This window comes from Megalobrama amblycephala, linkage group LG18 (genome assembly GCF_018812025.1).
Source record: "Megalobrama amblycephala isolate DHTTF-2021 linkage group LG18, ASM1881202v1, whole genome shotgun sequence".
Lineage (NCBI taxonomy): Eukaryota > Metazoa > Chordata > Actinopteri > Cypriniformes > Xenocyprididae > Megalobrama > Megalobrama amblycephala.
In genome coordinates, this window is record NC_063061.1 from 39,914,022 (window position 1) to 39,936,140 (window position 22,119).

The 22,119-nt window shown below is 37.2% G+C and overlaps 2 long non-coding RNA genes and 1 pseudogene across 2 annotated transcripts; 1 reads left to right on the forward strand and 2 right to left on the reverse strand.

Moving 5' to 3' along the window:
* Window positions 1-1,377: 1,377 nt before the first annotated feature.
* LOC125252101 lies at window positions 1,378-2,770 on the reverse strand. The gene is made up of 3 exons (XR_007181152.1): window positions 2,680-2,770; window positions 2,400-2,538; window positions 1,378-1,490 (listed from the first exon to the last, which is right to left on the reverse strand). It is a non-coding gene; the product is annotated as an uncharacterized LOC125252101 (long non-coding RNA).
* A 10,749-nt stretch (window positions 2,771-13,519) lies between these two features.
* Window positions 13,520-17,701, forward strand: LOC125252100. Its single transcript, XR_007181151.1, has 3 exons — window positions 13,520-14,077; window positions 14,215-14,316; window positions 16,919-17,701. It is a non-coding gene; the product is annotated as an uncharacterized LOC125252100 (long non-coding RNA).
* A 1,837-nt stretch (window positions 17,702-19,538) lies between these two features.
* On the reverse strand, window positions 19,539-19,655 carry LOC125253633 (annotated as a pseudogene).
* Between the last annotated feature and the right edge of the window lie 2,464 nt (window positions 19,656-22,119).

The window sequence follows — 22,119 nt, forward strand, 5'->3', positions numbered from 1 at the left end:
GTGCATTTATGAAATTAAAGGTGCCCTAGAATCAAAAATTGAATTTACCTCGGCATAGTTGAATAACAAGAGTTCAGTACATGGAAATGACATACAGTGAGTTTCAAACTCCATTGTTTCTTCCTCCTTATGTAAATCTCATTTGTTTAAAAGACCTCAGAAGAACAGGCGAATCTCAACACAACACCGACTGTTACGTAACAGTCGGAATCATTAATATGTACGCCCCCAATATTTGCATATGCCAGCCCATGTTCAAGGCATTACACAAGCCAGTATTAACATCTGGATCTGCACAGTGAATCACAGACAAGGTAAGCAAGCAAGAACAACAGCGAAAAATGGCAGATGGAGCAATAATAACTGACATGATCCATGATATCATGATATTTTTAGTAATATTTGTAAATTGTCTTTCTAAATGTTTCATTAGCATGTTGCTAATGTACTGTTAAATGTGGTTAAAGTTACCATCGTTTCTTACTGTATTCACGGAGACAAGACTGTCGCTATTTTCATTATTAAAGTACACATGAAATCAAAATCGACCTTATTTATTTTGTTAGCTCAAATTGCTAGTTTTGTGGTGAACAATTCATCCGTGCAAGTCAATGCACACAAAAAAAATTGTTTGGCTTTGTAATATTTAATCAAAATCTGAAAATGCTCCTCCCCTGTGCAACGGTGCCCCTTCTTTGATGACATCAGTTTGACGGCTCCGGTTGAAAACGCTTAAACCACACCCCTGCAACCGTTAGTCTGCTATGAGCGAGAGATTGAGAGGAGGAGCACTGAAGTAAAACTTTGCCCTCTATTCAATATTCCGTTTCACTTGGAAATACGTTACAACACTGGAGAAAAGTCGTTTGCAACTTCCGGTTCATGCAGACTTTAAACACTTGCAGTCTGTATAATGCATAAACACAACTTCATTCTTTATAAATCTCTCCAACAGTGTGTAATGTTAGCTTTAGCCACGGAGCACTATCAAACTCATTCAGAATCAAATGTAAACATCCAAATAAATACTGTACTCACATGATCTGATATGCATGCATGACGAACATTTTGAAAGATCCATTTTGAGGGTTATATTAGCTGTGTGAACTTTGTTTATGCACTGTATTATAGAGTTGCGAGCTCAGGGCTGGGAAGCGCGAGCATTTAAAGGGGACGCGCACAGAAACGGCACATTTATAATGATGCCCCAAAATAGGCAGTTAAAAAAATTAATTAAAAAAAATCTATGGGGTATTTTGAGCTGAAACTTCACAGACACATTCAGGGGACACCTTAGACTAATATTACATCTTGAAAAAAAGGGTTCTAAGGCACCTTTAAAAAGCCTGCAATTTAAATATATACACTTAATTCATCTTTTCATAAACACTTATTCTCACAGCTGACTATGCATCTTCATCATCACTCTTCATCTTTTTCTTCTTCATCATCATCTTCTTTTTCTTCATCTTCACCTTCACTAATGGAAACTTTCCATGCAAACAAAAGAGGAGAATCAGAACTGTGTAAACATGTTAACCCTCTACAAAAATATTTATGTTTTGTTTTTGTTTTTTTTTAGAATTTTTTACCTCTACATAATGGTGCGGAACTTAGTAAAGTTTTTGGCACTTGCCAAAGTATACATTTCATATAAAAATTTAAAATAATATTTTTTTTTGTGCATTATTGCATTGCAATAATTATTATGATGCACTGCATTTTCATGGAAATAAACATAAAATTCTAAAACTTTTAAGTTCCTTTTTAAAACTGTTTTCACTTCAGCAATAATCTGCCATGTGTCTTTAAAAAGAGACCAAACTTCAGTCTGTGCTTCAAAACATTCTAGATTTATGACAGTTTAAGCTGGAAATTTCATTTATCTATGCTGCAAAAGTGAATAAATGGATTATAACTACTGCATAAATATAATTTAGTACCATAAAATCCTCTAAAAATACAAAATATTACATTACAAACAATGTTTAATAGATACTATTTTTTAAATAAGATTATTGAACAAAAATATAGTACAGTACATTCATTTCATTGAAATAAAAAATAATTTTTGACTGACTGACAAATTCATTTTTGACACGCAAAGAGCACCAGGGTAAAAAAAAAAAAATCAGTCTAAGATGAAAATAAAACTACATTATGATTGATTTCATACATAACAGAAAACACCTACACTTCATACACATTTCATATTTATATTTTTTAAAACAAACCGTCATATTACAGTCACTCATGAATCTATGAAATCATGCATGTCACACTTAATACACGCAATTAAAATCAACCCTGAATTTAGGCATGATCACCGATAACTGATCGATTGGTGCATATTTCAGAGTGTAGATGTAAAACTGTAAAAGGCTGTAAAAGACACTCACAGCTTGGCCTGCCTTTATCAGTGCTGTTCCGACGAGCTTGTGTCGGGATCTGTTTCTCTACTTCAGCAGATGAATCTCGTCCTCTTGGCTCGTCATTTTCTGATTCCTGCAGTTTCTGTTGATCCATCTTCTGCTATCTCTGTTGCAAAACGTACAATTCAGAATTAAAGTAAAATTTGCCTCGTATCAGAGATTTTTGTGCAATACAAATTTACGTTTTAGTTTAATAGTAAAAATATCAATGAGTAAAATGGGTTAATAAACAATTAAGGATAATTACCGGTGATGAGCTCTGGAGGGAAGTATCTACTGTCTGCAGCTCTGAGAGCTTGAGCATTTGCAGCAACATGAGGGAACGTCTCCTAAAATCATAGCCAACAGATAAACTGCATAGCCTACCTGAGAGTTTGTGCCAACATGGTCTTGGTCTTTCAGTTTTGAAATAATGCCAGATGTGTGCATGCATGGGCAAATGCTTTCACATTCCAGAGCAGATGCAACAGTTTCACAACAACCGCAAAATGACATGTAGTGAAATGCTTGGTACAACTCTTTGCACAGAATGCAATAAATTATACAGAAAGAAAAAAAAAATGCAGTAAAAAAGGAATAAAGGAGAAGAAATCTGAAGATTAGGGTTAAGAAAATCCAGATCAAGTATAACAGAGAAGTATGGTATAATTGCACTCAGGAATAGATTCTGCTCACTACTACTCAATTCCCGAGTTCAATTATATAATTCTCTCTAATTCTTAATCTGGATTTTCTTAACCCTAATCTTCAGATTTCTTCTTCTTTATTCCTTTTTTACTTTATATTTCCTGCATTAATCTGTACTGACCGATTCTGTACGAGTGTGGACTGTGTGGGCGAGGCCATGTTGGGCTGCTTTAGAGAAGAGGAAGAGTTGTTGTAGTAGAGTGTTGTTGTCATGCCGTCATTTTACGCCGGACTGCTTCACAAACGAGGGTCAATTCAACACAAAAGATGAACATGACGGCTAGGGATGTCCAGATCCGATCATGTGATCGGAAATCGGGCCCGATCACGTTGTTTCAGACTCGATCGGAATCGGACGTTACCTCCCGATCAGGACTCGGATATATATGTATTAGGGGTGCAACGGTTCTCCACTTACGGTTCGCTACGCACTTGCACCGCGGTCCATCTCGAATGACGACGCATCTATTGGTTAATATGGTTTGTTTAAAATAGCATCGTGGAAAACAGACAGACAGAGTTCAGATAATGTATGTTTCAGTCGATGGATGCACAAAACGTTACAACAACAATAATCAGAAAGCGTGGACAAAACAGTCACTCTTTGTAAACTGTTAACTGCGAGTGCCGTCTGCTCTAATGTCCAGTCGCCGTCATCACCCGGGTGTTGATAGCGCGCGAGCGCAGGTGAGACCTGAACAGCACACGTTGCTGTCTGTGTTTAAACTAACTCATTTAAGCCTTGCTGATTTAAACCTTCAAGAACAAGACGCGAAAGAGAGCTCGCGCGCTGTGAGAAGATTTGTGTGCGCTCATCCGAAGCGCGCTCACGCTTATTTCAGTCAGCGTGCAAATACTGAGTTCTCTTTCAAGTCTTGCGCTTCGGCGGACAAATTCATACAAAATTGTCAACATGCCCGTCTTGGCGAGTATCCTAGCAAACATAGTCGGTTATGTCTTAAGTGAACGTATATTAGTCGAGAAAGACAGTGCATGTGTAACAGTATATGTACTGGATCGTGTATGTCTTAAAGGGGAAAAAACTATTCCTGGTGCCTGTTTTTAATGTTAAATAACAAAGAAATCACTTACTGCTCTTGACTGAATAGTTTTTGTAACTTCAATAATGATTAATCTTTATTTATTTTATACAGTAAAGATGCAGTGATATTTTATATTTGATTACTTTATCCATTTTCTGTACTTGAAAACTACTGTAAGATACCTGAAAAACCTGAAAAGCACTGTTCCTGGATCTGTTTTTTTCGCTCTTCTTTATTCTTTTTTATGTATTATAAAAGTATCGGATCGGGACTCGGTATCGGTAGATACTCAAAATCAAATGACTCGGACTCGGACTCGAGGGCAAAAAAACGTGATCGGGACATCCCTAATGACGGCACATGCTAGTGGATGAGTTGAATCAACTCCACAGCAACTACATCAATTTATCCACTAACCATTCAGAAACGTCTAAAAGTAGTAACTTCTTCCTGAGTCTCTCCATCAGTGTCGACTCCGGTTTGAACAATGTAAGGCTGAACACTTTCCTCATTTTGGCTGCGTGAGATTCTCCAGCTTTGTTGTTGTTGAGCTGTTAAAGCTCCGCCCTCTTCTGGAAAGGGGGCGGGAGCAGCAGCTCATTTGCATTTAAAGGGACACACACAAAAACGGTGTGTTTTTCCTCACACCCAAATACAGGCAAATTTGACAAGCTATAATAAATGATCTGTGGGGGATTTTGAGCTGAAACTTCACAGACACATTCTGGAGACACCAGAGACTGATATTACATCATGTGAAAAGGAGGCATTATTGGACCCCTTTTAAAAAAATGAACACTTGAACTTACATCTGCGTGATCAAAACTACATAAAATGACAGAAACCATATTTGGAAAAAATAATAAAAAATCCCATTTGATTATATGGAGAAGGCAAGGTTTATGAGCTATACTGCATCCAGCCACCTGGGGGCGATCAAACAGTTTTGGCTACACTTTCAGGACATGGTTCTAACATGTACATCATGTTTGGTCTCTTCTGACAGCTTATAAACTGAATAGAATTGTGGTGAACATAATAGAGATATTAAAGTATTCTAATGTACAATCTGAACTATTGCTCAAACCAGAATTAAGAGAATATTTGCGTGCTTTTCTCCTTCTAGGTCCAGTGGTGTAAAGTATTTGAGTAAATGTAATTAGTTACTGTACTTAAGTATCTTTACATTACATTTGTGATGAGCAATTACACATTGCATTTTGCATGGCACCTAACTTTTTCTGCAGCTGTTTATTTCTGCTTTAAAGAAGTGATATCCTGATATAAGGGCATTGAAGGTACTACATCATCGTGGCGTTTTGCCTTTACTCACCCAAACTTGTCAACAAGGTCACTTTACGCAAATATGAGTGAATTATCAAGTAGTTTCTGAATCACAAAGGAAAGCAACACTCGCTGTTCAAAACTACATGCATGGTCATGTGAAAGAGCTACCACTGTCTCATCATATCTTACTATAATTCAGGAAAGCATACAGAACAAAATCAAGACGTGTACGTTCAGAGGTTTGTTTGTGATGAGACACTCTACTCCACTGATCAGACTCATATAAGCTTGATAAAAACATTATTTTATTTAACTGCTATTTTGAAGGATACTGATTTACTTATGGCCTATTTGTGCATGTGAGCTTAACTGAGACTAGAGTTTGTAGATGTTGTGTCAACCTTGATTTATTGCAATATTGAGTTTTATTTTGATTTTCACAAAATAAACATGATTTCTCATCTTACAAATCAACTGTTTCTTATTTTCACCGGCATGTCTCTCAGATGTCTCTAGTGCATCTTTAAACCTACATTCAGTTTGAGTAAAATACTTAAAATCAGATACTCTAAGACTTTTACTCAAGTCGTATTGGAATTGGTTGACTTGTAACTTGTAATGGAGTCATTTTTGCAGTATCTGTACTTTAACTCAAGTATGGTTCATGTAGTCTTTACACCTCTGCTTAGATTATCATCTGTTCAGTTTTACGGCCCTTTGGTTTCATTTCAGTTTGTTTCAGTGTTCGTATTCTATGTCTATTAATGCTTTGCTCAGGTCATAAGAAGGAAAGATAACCTATGATCTTATAGAGAGGTGTTTATTCTGTCACTTACACACACAGCACAGGATTGACATGCCCACACACGACAGACTAAAGGTTTTTACCCTGCTGCTTGTGCACACCAGAGACCCAGCGCCACCCTCTCTTCCTCTTTTTCCGCACACATTCACTCACTCAGATATAAGGTTTTTTACCCTGCCTCTTCTAGATCTGCGCTCCAGCCACACACTCCCTTCCTTTCTTTCCCCTCTCTTCTGCACAGCAGAGCTCAAGCTGATAGAAGAAGGGCTGTTACTCTGTCTCTTCTGTACAGCAGTGCTTTATTAGTGTTTCTACAGTATGTTCTTCCACTGTCCATCTATTTAAACATGCAACTTAAATAACTTTGCCTACATCAATGGCTTTGATAATATTTCCTTTTACTTGGATACTGTTGAAAGCTAAGATGATAGTAAGCTGAAGTTTTCCCGGTGTGTTCTGGACCATTGGCAACATGCAGAATCGGTGTTGGGGCGTCGGGCGAGAGAGAGAGCTCTGATTGGCTGTTCAGTTTAGTGAGCGCGGGAAAAATAGTAAAACAGTGAGCAAACAAGTCAAGGCGGCAGCCTACAGACAGAAGCTGTTCGGAGTTTACATCATGAAGGGTGAATTCGGGTTGATTGTGACCAGAGATTATATACTTTAGGGAGATGAGAGGGTCTGTTAGGTGTGTCCCTACCCTATGACTTTTACATTGAATAAGAGGTTAAAGAATAACAACGACTTTAATGTACGCTAATCAGATTAATTCTTTTGGTGTCAGATAAATGATTTAATTCTGCATATCCTTCAACTATTTTGTTCTTACAATTGGTTCAAAAAACTCCAATAATGAAATGTATGTCAAGTCAGTCAATCAACATTTTCCCCTCAGCTGAGAATCACAGATGTTGAGAGTCACTTTATACTTAATGTTTGACAGGATGATTCTCATCCATCTTCATATCAGATCTGATCATCATGACCATCATCACTGTCTCTCATCTGAACTGAACTAAGAGGCTTTTGAGTTTGCAGTGAAATTCTAGTTGCGCCATCTGGTGGCCAAAGATGGAAACAAACATTTGTTTTCCATCTATTAAAAATGCAATTCTATTTAATGCAGTTGCTAGTCTATATTCACTAATTATGGTTCAAATGCCAGCTGAATCAGTTGGTCAGAATCAGAATCAACTCTAATGAAGTCAGTGTAAGGACCTGAGGACTGGTGTGATATGATCATGTTTTCTGCCTCTGTTCAGTGTTCTGGATGAGCTGCAGATGTCTGATAGTGTTTCTGGAGTCCATTACAATAATCCACCCTGCTGGAGATGAAACATGAACAAGTTTCTCTGAGTCATGACTGGAAACAAACCGTCTAATTCTTGAGATGATGATATGCTGATATAGTTATTGTCTTTACATGACTACTGAAACTCAGCTCTGACTCCAGAATAAGATTCCTGACTCTGATTTTTAGTTGTTCACCTCTAGAGTGAAGGTATGTGTTCACCTTGAGAACTTCATCTTTGTTTCCAAACACAATGACTTCAGTTTTTCTCTGTTTAACTGAAGGAAGTTTAGGCACATCCGCAGTGAAGTCGACGCAAGCATATTGATCAATGCATTTGAAACGAGACCACAAATTCACTTCACATTCATATTCCATATTTGTCAATACACCACTTGTGATAAACGCTTAAAATACAACGCATATTTCAAAGATCCAAAATAGAACGAGGCGTCGGTTACAGTAGAACATTTTGTCATTTCACGTCACTTCCAGTGTGGACAGTCACAGCATCACTGATTATGGGTTTTCTTGGTGTGGTCTTATTACAGTTTTCTCAGTTGCTTATAGTGATGGGAAACCAAGGCTTTCTGAAGCGTTTGAGGCTTTCATTAAATTGTGCCCAAAAATGGTTCATTACTCGAAGCTCTTAACACAAGTGCAGTGCAGCTTCGACAATCTCCTTCTAGTGCCGCTCATGCAGGCTCAGCTCAGGTGCCGGTCGCGTGCAGCGCTGCAGCCACGAAAACAGAGTTTGCCCTTCCCCTACTGACTTTCACTTTCGGACGGGTGCCCGAATATGGAAGTGAATGAGGCTTTACGATTTTTTTATTATTATTATTATTATTATTTTTATCTAGGCCTACGTGAAATTCTGCATCCATTGTACGATTTTTTTTAATTTATTTTTTTCCACCTCGGAAGGGCAACGTGAGTCGAGAAGGGCATATGGGCAGTTGCCCGGGCAACCTGAGCAACCCCCCTGTGCACGTCCCTGTACTGCAGTGTTGACTATGTAGTCAGCTAGTGTTCTGATCAGTTCAGCTGAAGCACTGATGAGCAGATATATAGTGTGCGCTGCAGTATTGACTATGTAGTCAGCTAGTGTTCTGATCAGTTCAGCTGAAGCACTGATGAGCAGATATATAGTGTGCGCTGCAGTGTTGACTATGTAGTCAGCTAGTGTTCTGATCAGATCAGCTGAAGACACTGATGAGCAGGTATATAGTGTGCGCTGCAGTGTTGACTATGTAGTCAGCTAGTGTTCTGATCAGTTCAGCTGAAGCACTGATGAGCAGATATATAGTGTGCGCTGCAGTGTCGACTATGTAGTCAGCTAGTGTTCTGATCAGTTCAGCTGAAGCACTGATGAGCAGATATATAGTGTGCGCTGCAGTGTCGACTATGTAGTCAGCTAGTGTTCTGATCAGATCAGCTGAAGACACTGATGAGCAGATATATAGTGTGCGCTGCAGTGTTGACTATGTAGTCAGCTAGTGTTCTGATCAGATCAGCTGAAGACACTGATGAGCAGGTATATAGTGTGCGCTGCAGTGTTGACTATGTAGTCAGCTAGTGTTCTGATCAGATCAGCTGAAGACACTGATGAGCAGATATATAGTGTGCGCTGCAGTGTTGACTATGTAGTCAGCTAGTGTTCTGATCAGTTCAGCTGAAGCACTGATGAGCAGATATATAGTGTGCGCTGCAGTGTCGACTATGTAGTCAGCTAGTGTTCTGATCAGTTCAGCTGAAGCACTGATGAGCAGATATATAGTGTGCACTGCAGTGTTGACTATGTAGTCAGCTAGTGTTCTGATCAGTTCAGCTGAAGCACTGATGAGCAGATATATAGTGTGCGCTGCAGTGTCGACTATGTAGTCAGCTAGTGTTCTGATCAGTTCAGCTGAAGCACTGATGAGCAGATATATAGTGTGCGCTGCAGTGTCGACTATGTAGTCAGCTAGTGTTCTGATCAGTTCAGCTGAAGCACTGATGAGCGGATATATAGTGTGCACTGCAGTGTTGACTATGTAGTCAGCTAGTGTTCTGATCAGTTCAGCTGAAGCACTGATGAGCAGATATATAGTGTGCGCTGCAGTGTCGACTATGTAGTCAGCTAGTGTTCTGATCAGTTCAGCTGAAGCACTGATGAGCAGATATATAGTGTGCGCTGCAGTGTCGACTATGTAGTCAGCTAGTGTTCTGATCAGTTCAGCTGAAGCACTGATGAGCAGATATATAGTGTGCACTGCAGTGTTGACTATGTAGTCAGCTAGTGTTCTGATCAGTTCAGCTGAAGCACTGATGAGCAGATATATAGTGTGCGCTGCAGTGTCGACTATGTAGTCAGCTAGTGTTCTGATCAGTTCAGCTGAAGCACTGATGAGCGGATATATAGTGTGCACTGCAGTGTTGACTATGTAGTCAGCTAGTGTTCTGATCAGTTCAGCTTCTGAAGCACTGATGATTAGATATATAGTGCGCACTGCAGTGTTGACTATGTAGTCAGCTAGTGTTCTGGTCAGTTCAGCTGAAGCACTGATGAGCAGATATATAGTGCGCACTGCAGTGTTGACTATGTAGTCAGCTAGTGTTCTGATCAGTTCAGCTGAAGCACTGATGAGCAGATTTATAGTGTGCGCTGCAGTGTTGACTATGTAGTCAGCTAGTGTTCTGATCACTTCAGCCGCTGAAGACACTGATGAGCAGATTTATAGTGTGCGCTGCAGTGTTGACTATGTAGTCAGCTAGTGTTCTGATCAGTTCAGCTGAAGCACTGATGAGCGGATATATAGTGTGCACTGCAGTGTTGACTATGTAGTCAGCTAGTGTTCTGATCAGTTCAGCTTCTGAAGCACTGATGATTAGATATATAGTGCGCACTGCAGTGTTGACTATGTAGTCAGCTAGTGTTCTGGTCAGTTCAGCTGAAGCACTGATGAGCAGATATATAGTGCGCACTGCAGTGTCGACTATGTAGTCAGCTAGTGTTCTGATCAGTTCAGCTGAAGCACTGATGAGCGGATATATAGTGTGCACTGCAGTGTCGACTATGTAGTCAGCTAGTGTTCTGATCAGTTCAGCCGCTGAAGACACTGATGAGCAGATATATAGTGTGCACTGCAGTGATGACTATGTAGTCAGCTAGTGTTCTGATAAGTTAATCTTCTGAAGCACTGATGAACAGATATATAGTGTGCACTGCAGTGTTGACTATGTAGTCAGCTAGTGTTCTGATAAGTTCATCTTCTGAAGCACTGATGAGCAGATATATAGTGTGCACTGCAGTGTTGACTATGTAGTCAGCTAGTGTTCTGATCAGTTCAGATATATAGTGAGAATAATCATGATTCTGTCAGGTCAAACTCCGTCAGTGTTCAGATATTAAACATTGATCAGAGGCTTTAAATGAAGCTCTAAACTCAGAATTCACTGGAATCAAACTGATCTTGATTCTGATCAAATGATTGAAACCTTCAATAAACACAAAATCAGCAGAACTGATCTGATATAATGAGCTGTTTGACTTTTACATTTGACATCCTTGAGCCTGACTTCAGTAATGCTTCTCTGCTGTGATTCTGATGATGGCCTGTAGAGGGAGACACACACTCACATTCACACTGCTTCAGTCAGTGATGGTCAGAAATCAAAGGTTCAGATGAAGAGCCTCACGCTTCCTTCATTCATGGCCTTCAGTTTGACTGACAGTATCCTGCAGGAGTTTGACACTGAACCTACTGGAAATAACGATTTCACAACAATCAATCAAATATAAAATTTTATTCGTCAGGTAAGAATGCATCATGCCAGTTATATAAAGAATTGATAAGACGCCAGGTCAGAAATGAGAAATACATGACATGAGTTGCTGTAAGATGGATGTAAGAGTGAGAAATGAAGAGATCAGAAATTATAAGACCACAACAAATAATGATAAAACACTGAAATTCAACACACTCTTTACAGGAATGTTAACATCAGTTTACATTTCATTAACTTTAATTATTTCAGTAGTTTTTAAATAAGGAAAAATATTACTGTGAGACTATTTGTAATGCATTTATGACTGATCAATGATTTTATGCTATTCTTCAAGATTATATTGAAACCAGCATCAGCTATATACTGAATCCAGAAAAATGTCTGGAATTCTTATAAGAATTATAATTACAATTCTACTCAATTGTAGTTTCTTTTATTTAAAGTGACGCTGACATAAACACATTTTTTAACTAAAGCTGTTCTTGATCTTGGAGTTGACGATGCTTTAATCTAATGTTTAAACTTTTTTTTATGTGAATTAAAGTGTTTGCATCTCCAGGACACACATTTAATGGTATATTTATCTCAGTTTTTTTTAGTGCAGATAAATGTTCCAGAGAAGCGTATTAAAAACACTATCCAGTGTGTGAATGAGGTCAGGCCATCACAGAAGAGACACAACACAAGTCATTACAGAATCTGCTTGTGTCGAGCCGAACTTAAACACTCATTACATGAACAGAAAAAATGTAAAAGTAGGAGTGTCTCACTGTGGTTCGTGTTAATGTCCAAGCGAGAAACGGAGAGGCTTACAAGGAAATGAGCAACATTTACTGTCAAAGATCAGAATGGTTTATTTTTCTCATACCGGATAAACAGAACTGATCACACATCCTTTATTGTTCTATAAGAAAAGACCATTTCACTCTGAGAAATCTTACATCATACACTTTTTATTATTATTATTATTGTTATTTTAATGCTTGCTTTATAATTAGTCTCTTTATTTTATCTCCATATCTGGCTCTGTCTTCTGTATTGTGTATTGAGTTTTTTTACAGTATGTATTTACAGTAAATTTACAAGACACTGACAGAATTCTTGACTGTTTTAAGGTTGAGGACTAAAAAAAATCTAAATACAAAGTCGTGTTCTACTTGGAGGGTTGACAAAACAAGACAAAAACCATCATATCTTCAATAAATGCTTCAAGGATTCTTTTTGAGGAGAAAAAATGAAAGGGAATTCAAGTTTAAGTATAGTAAGTTTATTGTTGAGTATGTGAGTGACACAGTGACTGAGTGAAATTATTTGTTTTTACAATTTTTTTTTACAGGTTTTTAATTGTTTAATTTTGTTTTTGTAGTTTAAAACTGTTGCTCAATGTTTAGAGATGAACTATTAACTGATTTACTGTGGGATATTTAATGTTCTGCTATTCAACAGCAAATGATCAATTGTATAAAGAATGAGAATAAAATGAATAGCTGAATGTTACAAACCCCTACTTAAAGTCGTCAGAAAGGGGAACACGTGAAACTCAAACATGTTACTAAATATTTATTAAAAGGCAAAGAATCGGGAACACGTATTATACGTAAAAGAGAAAACAAAAAGTAATTCCAAATATAACACAAAACAATTAACCCAAATTAATAATATTAATACCTGAAACTTTAACCAAAACAAAAATGTTTGGTTCAGCATCTTCCACATAGTCAGTAAAAAGTGTGCACAACTGACGCAGGTGCACAGGGGCGGACCTACGATCAAACTCGGACAGAAAGTGAAAATAGCAGAGTCATGATGTCATATAGAAAACGAAAACACTCTAGGCACAGGCCATAACACTGAAATAAAATTTATTTCTGTTAAATAGAATATTAAACATAAATATAACAACTGGCCAGATAGACAACTGCTTAGTATCTTCATGGTTAAATACAGTATAGATAGATTGATGCTTAAGACCAGAAAACACTAGAACTCCACGAGAGAAGAATAAACGTGAGTTTTACTCTGTACATTATCTGTGCAAAAGTCTGGCAACAATCCAGGTCATATGTTTTGTTATGCGTCACACTCACACTGTCTTAGGAATGAAAAGAATGTCAGGGTACTTAGAAAAAAGAAATGCATTACTTTAAGTTTTGAGTTGTGATGAGCAGGTGTGTCTGGTGTCATGACTGAGGTCCAGGGTGGGGACGAGGGGAGGGGAGGGGTGGACTGTCTCAGGTGGCTGTCGTTTTGAGAGCTTATCAAGATCAGGCGAGTCTTGACTCATGGCTGAGGGTCAGGGGTCAGATCTTAGGCTTACAGGTTCCACCAATGAACAACATTTATCATCTCATAGTCGAACCTCTTCAGTTTGACAGACTGGTTTTGGTTTCTGTGGTGTTTGTACATCTTCTCTTCCCTATAGATTATGCTTATTTCACAAATCACTTAACATGTAGTCAGTGTAGAGATGATTAAATTGGTGTTATATGATCATATTTCTTGACTTTTTAAGAACTCAGCTGCATTTTGGACTAGTTGTAGCTTGTTTATTGAGGATGAAGGACAACCAGCTAGTAATGCATTACAGTAATCTAGTCTAGACATCATGATTTAAATATATATATATATATTAGTTAATCCATGTCCTTGAGCATGCAGTCGTCATCAGGGCTCCTCCTCTTCACAGATAACAGATATAAAGAACATAACAGTGATGAAACTAAAACTAAACAAAGCTCAATTCTGATCAGCACATCTGCACTGAAAGGTAGGACTGAACTTACAGAATTGCCTTTTAGTATGAAAAAGACAATGCAATTAGCATTAATGTTAAATTACATCATTTTATAAACTGCAAATAATGCTTTATATTTAGTACATTAATAAATTACATTATATTTACAGCTTTTCAACACATCCAAATCTCAAACTACAGCTAAAATGATAGTGACTGCACCCACTATCTGGTTTGTGTCTTTCTGTAATTCTGTTGCAGTTGGTTTACAGGTAATTATCACTATGAAAATATAATTGCAAATTGTTTTGGCTGTTGCTCTGTATGTTCAGAATAGACTGGAATAATATTAGGACTAGAGTAGCATTATCTAAAGTGCTACAGTATGATCAAAGCAACAATCACTGTCAGTCTTTAAATGTGAAAAGCCTCAAGACACAGAGAGGGAATATTCCTGTCATTCCTGTTAGGCTGTACTTCTGGTACTAAGATAAATATGTTGCAGTTCAAGTATTTTTATAGAGCTGTATTCATCAGACACTTAATGCTTACTAACACTATGGTTAGTCAGTTAACCAGATGAAACCTAATAGAATGGAAAGAAATAACTAGAGTTTGCTCAGTGAGAAAACAATAGTTATCTTAGGGTGTCAACTTAATGTCATTTTGATATTTTCATCATCTCTTAGGATTTTTAGGATTCTTACTGATTTCTTGTAATTTCATCAAACAGCATAGAATGTCTTAAATAATGACAAATCATCACAGAATTCACTCCACTGCTAATCCAAATATTAAAAGTGAAATTAGGACACATATTTTGATAAAAGAATTTTGAAGAGAGGAAAGAAAAAAATAAGTTAATTAAATCTCTTAATTAACAAGATTTTATAAGTGCATCTGCTCACCATAACAGTGAAATAATTGTTTTATATTATTTTTTATATTATACTATTTTTTTTTATTTATTGTAACCACTGACAAACAGACAAGGTACATAATCAAATCACTGAATGACACAACATATGATCAGCCATAGGTTGAGTATAGCCAATAACAAACAGGGATCACAATAAAACAAACTGACACTAAATAAATAAATAAATTAAAATAAAAATTAAATAAATCAAAAGGGGCTTTTTAAATGAATTTATACCTGTCTAACAGAGAAATCAACTTGAGGGCTTTCATGTTTTTAACCAGTTTTAAAGATTTGCACAAGAGATTAACCTCATTCATCCCCTGGTTAAAATCAGGTTTAGATTTAAACCATTTGCACTTATGAATGAAAAACTTTCCGACATAACGAAAAATTACTAACAAAATCAAACTCTTGGTTTTCCAGACAAATACCAAACCTAATTATCTTTACAGTACAACCTCCCTAGACATAACCAGTTCTGCATATCTCTTCATATCACAAAAAAAAAAAAAAAAAAAAAAAAATCAATATTTGTTTACAAAAAAAACACAGTTATTTATATCAAAATTAAATTTCAATCTTAAAAATTCATTGGTAGGATAAATCTCATTTAAAATTTTGAAGCTCACCTCCTTGGAGGGAGGGGAAAGACAGATTTCCATATTTTTTTAATTTGGATAATAAGCATGTAAGCTTTTCTGTGCATTTTTTGGCCACAAAAATCATAACCTTCTAAGGAGAGCTGCCTCAATTCTGGAGAGACTTTGGAGTGCAAAATGTCTTCTTTAACCATTAATCTTATACAACAATTAAAACAGCTCTAATCATTCTATTGTAAATATTAACAGAACACTGCAGTTGGAATTTCTCACAAAATTTTCTATACAGTAACAGATTTCCATTATCATCTAAGAAATGGGCAACTGCCCAAATTCCTTTGGATTTCCTTTCCTCGAAATATACAGACTTTCTGCCAAACCTTATACATCAGTTATTCCAAACTTAAGTGTTGTGAGGTGTGAAGTTATGTTTGAACAATAGTTTCCAATAGACGTCATGTAGAAAATGTGGCCGATCCAGTAATGTTGAATGGGTTTATAGCTAATATGTGAGACGCTCTCTACACAGTGTTAGTTTACTCAGTTGCTTACTCATGAAACATAGCAACACAGTGAAAAGTATTTCTAATATGCTGGACCTTTTATTGAGAGTAGCCCATATTTACCTGTTCACAAGCACCTGTAAGAGCTTTGATGTTTGAGTCGACGGAGGCGCAACATAATAAAAAAAAGTGCTTTTTCAAAATATGCTGGCACTAGGTGCCGCTAGTGTCACACAAACAACATACTTCACATTTAAACGTATCAGGCCCTGTCCACACGAACATGGGTATTTTCAAAACCGCAGCTAGTAACTTATAAAAGACATTTGTTCAAAATTTGAAAACTTGCAGTTGGCAATCCACTCAGCAGGGACGTCCCTTATGCACGCTCTTCACACAAACCTCACGTGGGCTTTGTTATGTGAGAAATAATTTAAATGTAGGGAGGTGAAAGCAAAGTTTATATAATTTATTTATTTTTTATTTAATAATTATATTACATCACCACACTTGTGCTGTTATTACCATTAAAATAACAATAATATTATTGCACTTCAAGAAATACGTCTTCTTCATTTACAGTAGCACTACTGCTTTTGCGTAAACAGTAAAGTACTGCAATTCCCATATACAGTAAGTTACTCTAAACTTAATAAATATATCCATAATGCAGTACATATTACAGTAGTTAACCATAAATAATAAATATGGTATTTTACTGGGCTTTTTTGGTAAGTAACTGTAAAATTACAGCAATGTCTAACAGTGATGCATATTTGTTTGTGTATATAGACAGATGATTTCACACTTAAATATTTTTCAACCACATTATGTATGCATTTATTTGCAGTTTATGATGTTTAAGTCCTTCAAGAAACAGCAGGCCCTGGCACTGGCTGCACACCAGCGAAAGTGGGAAATGGAGGATCTAAGGCTTAAATTACTAGGGGAAGAACTAGAGAAAATCCGAATAGAATTAGAAAACCATCAGTTGGAAATGGCAAGAATTCAAGCTGAGAATAACTATGGTTTAATTCAGAATACAGTAAAGTTGGTTAAGGATATTGTTCATTTGTTTTCAAAATAAATGTTTTGTTTAATTTCATTTCATTATCCCAATGTATGTATTAATCATGTCTCTATTTTTCTTTTTTACAACTATAACTAATTTTTTTTTAACTGAAAAGGTTTAACACTGTAAATCTTATACACTTTTTGTAACTATAATGTGTAAACAATCATGTTGTTATAGTGGGTGTTTTTAGGGTGTTTTTTCTTTCAGTATGAATATTGAATTAGATTTTTATGCAACATTTACAACAATTGTACAGATTAAAATTTGTAATATTTTAATATATTTATTCATATTTTCATTTTTACACAGTTACATATCTGTTGCTTTCAAATAACGTTCTCATCGTGGCATTTTGTCACTGCACCAGGGGTTATCTGAAGCTTGACCAGAAATAGTCTGCTTTTCTGAACTGATGGATCTAATGAATGGCTCTGAGTCAAGTTCAGAATAGAATAGTTGTGAGATTTTCAGCCTGTAACAACTTTTCTATGTGTGATGTTTCAATAAAGTGACTTTGTTTCATTACGTGTGTGTCATTAACATCAAAGCTTTTGACTCATCAAACACTGACAGATTAATTGCTTCAATTCCTTAAAAAATCAACTGAGCAACTCAACTCTTTTCAAGCACTTGGTCGCCACCTAATGGATAAGGTACGTATTACTTATAACAACATCAAACTGTTTTATATCTCATCACCCTTCCTTAGGAGTTACTTAACATATGTAACGTTGAACCATAAAATTACTATAGTTAGAAACAACATTTCTTTTTCCACTAACAATGTTTTCTCTTTTTTTTCACTCAAAATCGTGACATTAAAATGTTAGTTCTCCCCAAAATGAAAATTCTGTCATCATTTACTGACCTCATGTTATTCCACACCTGTATGAATTTCATTCTTCTGCTGAACACAAAAGAAGATATTTTGAATAATATGAGGCACCAAACAGGCCATATTGAGGCTAATCAAAATAGAAAGTTACTCATGAACTTCAAGCACCTCTTCTGAAGTGTGATATGATGTATGTTCACGTGATCTTCTCTCAGCTGTTGAACTGTTGCTGTAATACTGACGATCTCCAGTAGAGGGCGACACTGACACACTGAAACACGTGTGTCCATATATCTCATCTGGTCTCCATTGTGTTTGCAGTCAGAACTCACATGGGCTTTTCTCACAGCAGATATCATCCAGTGAGTCAGATTTCATTCTCATCTAATGTTGAACATTTGTTTTAGTGAAATCATCTGATGCTGCTATAGTTAAGACTAGAGAGATCCTTTACTGTCAGAGCAAATGTGAACACACCTGTGGCCAGTTTCCGTTGCAAGCAAACAAATAAGACATAAATGCCAGTAAGATTTATTTGCATTTTTAGTAGCAGCATTTTTAAGCAATAAATTCTAAAGATGCAGCCCTAGTGTTTGTGTTTTGTTCTGTTCATCAGTTTGTCATGAAGTTTTAACATCTTCACAAAATAACCTTTTAATTTTCATTTATTTAGTAGACATAAAATTATTACAAGTCAAGTCTTTATTTTTATAAGATGAAAGACAATGTTAACAGTGTTTCATCTTAAACACTTTCAGTTTAGTTTTTCACTGTTAATGCTGCTCCCAAGGGCGTAGATTTGGTTTCAACATTGGGCGTTGAACATTGTTATGCTGCCTGTTATTATTTTTTTAAATAAAAAATAATAATAATCTGTTTTATGTGTAGTGTACTTGGATAATTTATTTCTTCTCTATCTATCTATCTATCTATCTATCTATCTATCTATCTATCTATCTATCTATCTATCTATCTATCTATCTATCTATCTATCTATCTATCTATCTATCATAACTTTATGAAATTTATGTATAATCATTCATTCATCAAATTCTAACATAACTGAGCGATTCTAAAAAGAAAGAAATTATGTTAATAATAATAATAATAATAATAATAATTTGTTACATTTATATAGCGCTTTTCTGGGCACTCAAAGCGCTTTACATATTGAAGGGGAATCTCCTCAACCACCACCGATGTGCAGCACCACCTGGATGATGCGACGGCAGCCATATTGCGCCAGAACACCCACCACACACCAGCTTATTGGTGGAGAGGAGACAGTGATGAAGCCAATCAGTGTATGGGGGTGATTATGAGGCCATGGTGGACAGAGGCCAATGGGCAAATGTGGCCAGGATGTCGGGGTCACACCCCTACTCTTTTCGAAGGACATCCTGGGATTTTTAACGACCACAGAGAGTCAGGACCTCGGTTTAACGTCTCATCCGAAGGACGGTGCTTTTTGACAGTATAGTGTCCCCATCACTATACTGGGGCGTTAGGACCCACACAGACCACAGGGTGAGCACCCCCTGCTGGCCTCACTAACACCTCTTCCAGCAGCAACCTAGTTTTCCCAGGAGGTCTCCCATCCAGGTACTAACCAGGCTCAGCCCTGCTTAGCTTCAGTGGGCAACCAGTCTTGGGCTACAGGGTGATATGGCTGCTGGCCAAATATTGAAACCGCCAGTAGGGGGCAGCGATTCGCTTTTTTATTGAGTCACTTAAATTGATCATTTAGCCAATTCGTTCAAAAGTTAATTAATTCAGGAAGAAAACAAACACCGATATGAATACATTTGTAATTGATAAGACACCATTGAAAAATGAACTAACAAAATAGACGGCTGATTTGGTAACTGGTTACAGTTACACTGATAGTTATGGCTGAACTGCAATGCATTAGCTAGCTAAAATATATGTGGAGTGAATTACACATCATTCTCATACCTCCTTCTCGGTACATGCTTTATTCTTTTTAACGTCCCTCTTTGACCAGCAGTTTAATATACAGGTGCTGGTCATATAATTAGAATATCATCAAAAAGTTGATTTATTTCACTAATTCCATTCAAAAATCGAAACTTGTATATTATATTCATTTATTACACACAGACTGATATATTTCAAATGATTATAACTAACTACTAGGGTAATCTCAAATTCAGTATCTCAGAAAATTAGAATATTACTTAAGACCAATACAAAGAAAGGATTTTTAGAAATCTTGGCCAACTGAAAAGTATGAACATGAAAAGTATGAGCATGTACAGCACTCAATACTTAGTTGGGGCTCCTTTTGCCTGAATTACTGCAGCAATGCGGCGTGGCATGGAGTCGATCAGTCTGTGGCACTGCTCAGGTGTTATGAGAGCCCAGGTTGCTCTGATAGTGGCCTTCAGCTCTTCTGCATTGTTGGGTCTGGCATATCGCACCTTCCTCATAGATTTTCTATGGGGTTAAGGTCAGGCGAGTTTGCTGGCCAATTAAGAACAGGGATACCATGGTCCTTAAACCAGGTACTGGTAGCTTTGGCACTGTGTGCAGGTGAGTCGCAGGTTTTTTTTTTTTTTACACTAATGCATGGCTTCGCTTCAGAAGGCCTTTATTAACCCTTCAGGGCTGCGTGGAATATGATGGATGTAGATGAAGACTCTTTGTTCAACTCATACTCGTTTTGTAACGCATACTGCCATTAGCTCATGCGTCAGGATATTTATTAATATTTCTCAGATTGTCTTCGTTAGAAAGAAGAAAGTCATATACATAGGATGGCTTGAGGGTGAGTCAAGCTTGGGCTAATTTTCATTTGAAAGTGAATTAATCCTTTCCTGGTAAAAGATCGTAACAAGCGTGAGAGATGGAAAATGAATGAACTTACTCTACGTTTAAAAACGTGAATTAGCCGTATGTGGTGTTCAGTAAGCCCAGCTGAACCAACGCGATCTCACGACCAATTCGTACTTATTTTACGAGGTGGCTAATTCGTATGAGTTCATACGACTTCACTCAAACGAATTCGTACGATTTGTCTAAACTCCGGTTAGGTTTAGGGGCGGGGGTTTGGGGTATGAATTCATACGAATTTGTCAACTCGTAAAATACGGTCTGTGACCACCCCGCTCCCATGTTAAAGGGATAGTTCACCCAAAATGAAGATTCTCTCATCTGCTCACCATCAGGTTGTTCCAAACCTGTACAAATTTCTTTTGTCTGTTGAAATAAAATAAAGTTTATTTTAAAATTAAAAACAGATTCAATATGTGGCTCATAGTGATGCGCGGGTCGTCTAATAACCCGCGGACCCCGCCGGTAACCCGCAGGTCTGGTTGGGGCGGATAAAGAAATTGTCACTTTATAGGCCATTCGCGGGGCGGGTTGGGGCGCGTCATTAAAAACAACATTTAAAAAAAATCCATGTATGTTGCATGCAATTCCCTATAGCCTATATTAAATATTTGGGAATATCTATTTTTATACTTTATTAGGTTCTTTGATAAGATTACAATACTAAGGCCATAGCAATAACTTGCGTGATGTCACCTTTGGCGTCATATGACACGTCACGAAAGCGGCGCGCCAAGCAGCTCCAGTCGTCATGACAACAAAAACGGAGAAATAAATGTGAAGATGGAAGACTAAATGCGGGAGAAATTGAGGTCGGGAATTTACATATTTAAAAGAAAAAAATCAGGCTGCTAAATCTAATGTTTGGGACTGGTTCTCAGAAATAGTTGCAGCAGGAGAGAATCGAGACAGTATTGGCTAAGTAAAGTGCAACTCGTGTGAAAAATATACAAACACGAGAGCCACAAAACGGACACGTCTAGGGTCGCGGGTGCGGGGCGGGGGGTTGTAAAAATAGATACAGTGATGCAGAACGGGCTGGGGCGGGGAAAATTAATTTCATAAATGCGGACCGTGGGTAGGAAAAAAAAGGCCGACCCGCGCATCACTAGTGGCTCATGAGCAGGAGCGGACTGGGACAAAAATTCAGCCCTGGCACTGTAGCCACACATCCCACATTACCACACGCACGGACACGCGAATTTCCAGGTGAAAAAAAATACACATCCATAATGTAGGCTACTTAAAGTGTTCGTGTTCTATTTTCACACACTAATTTTGTACTTAA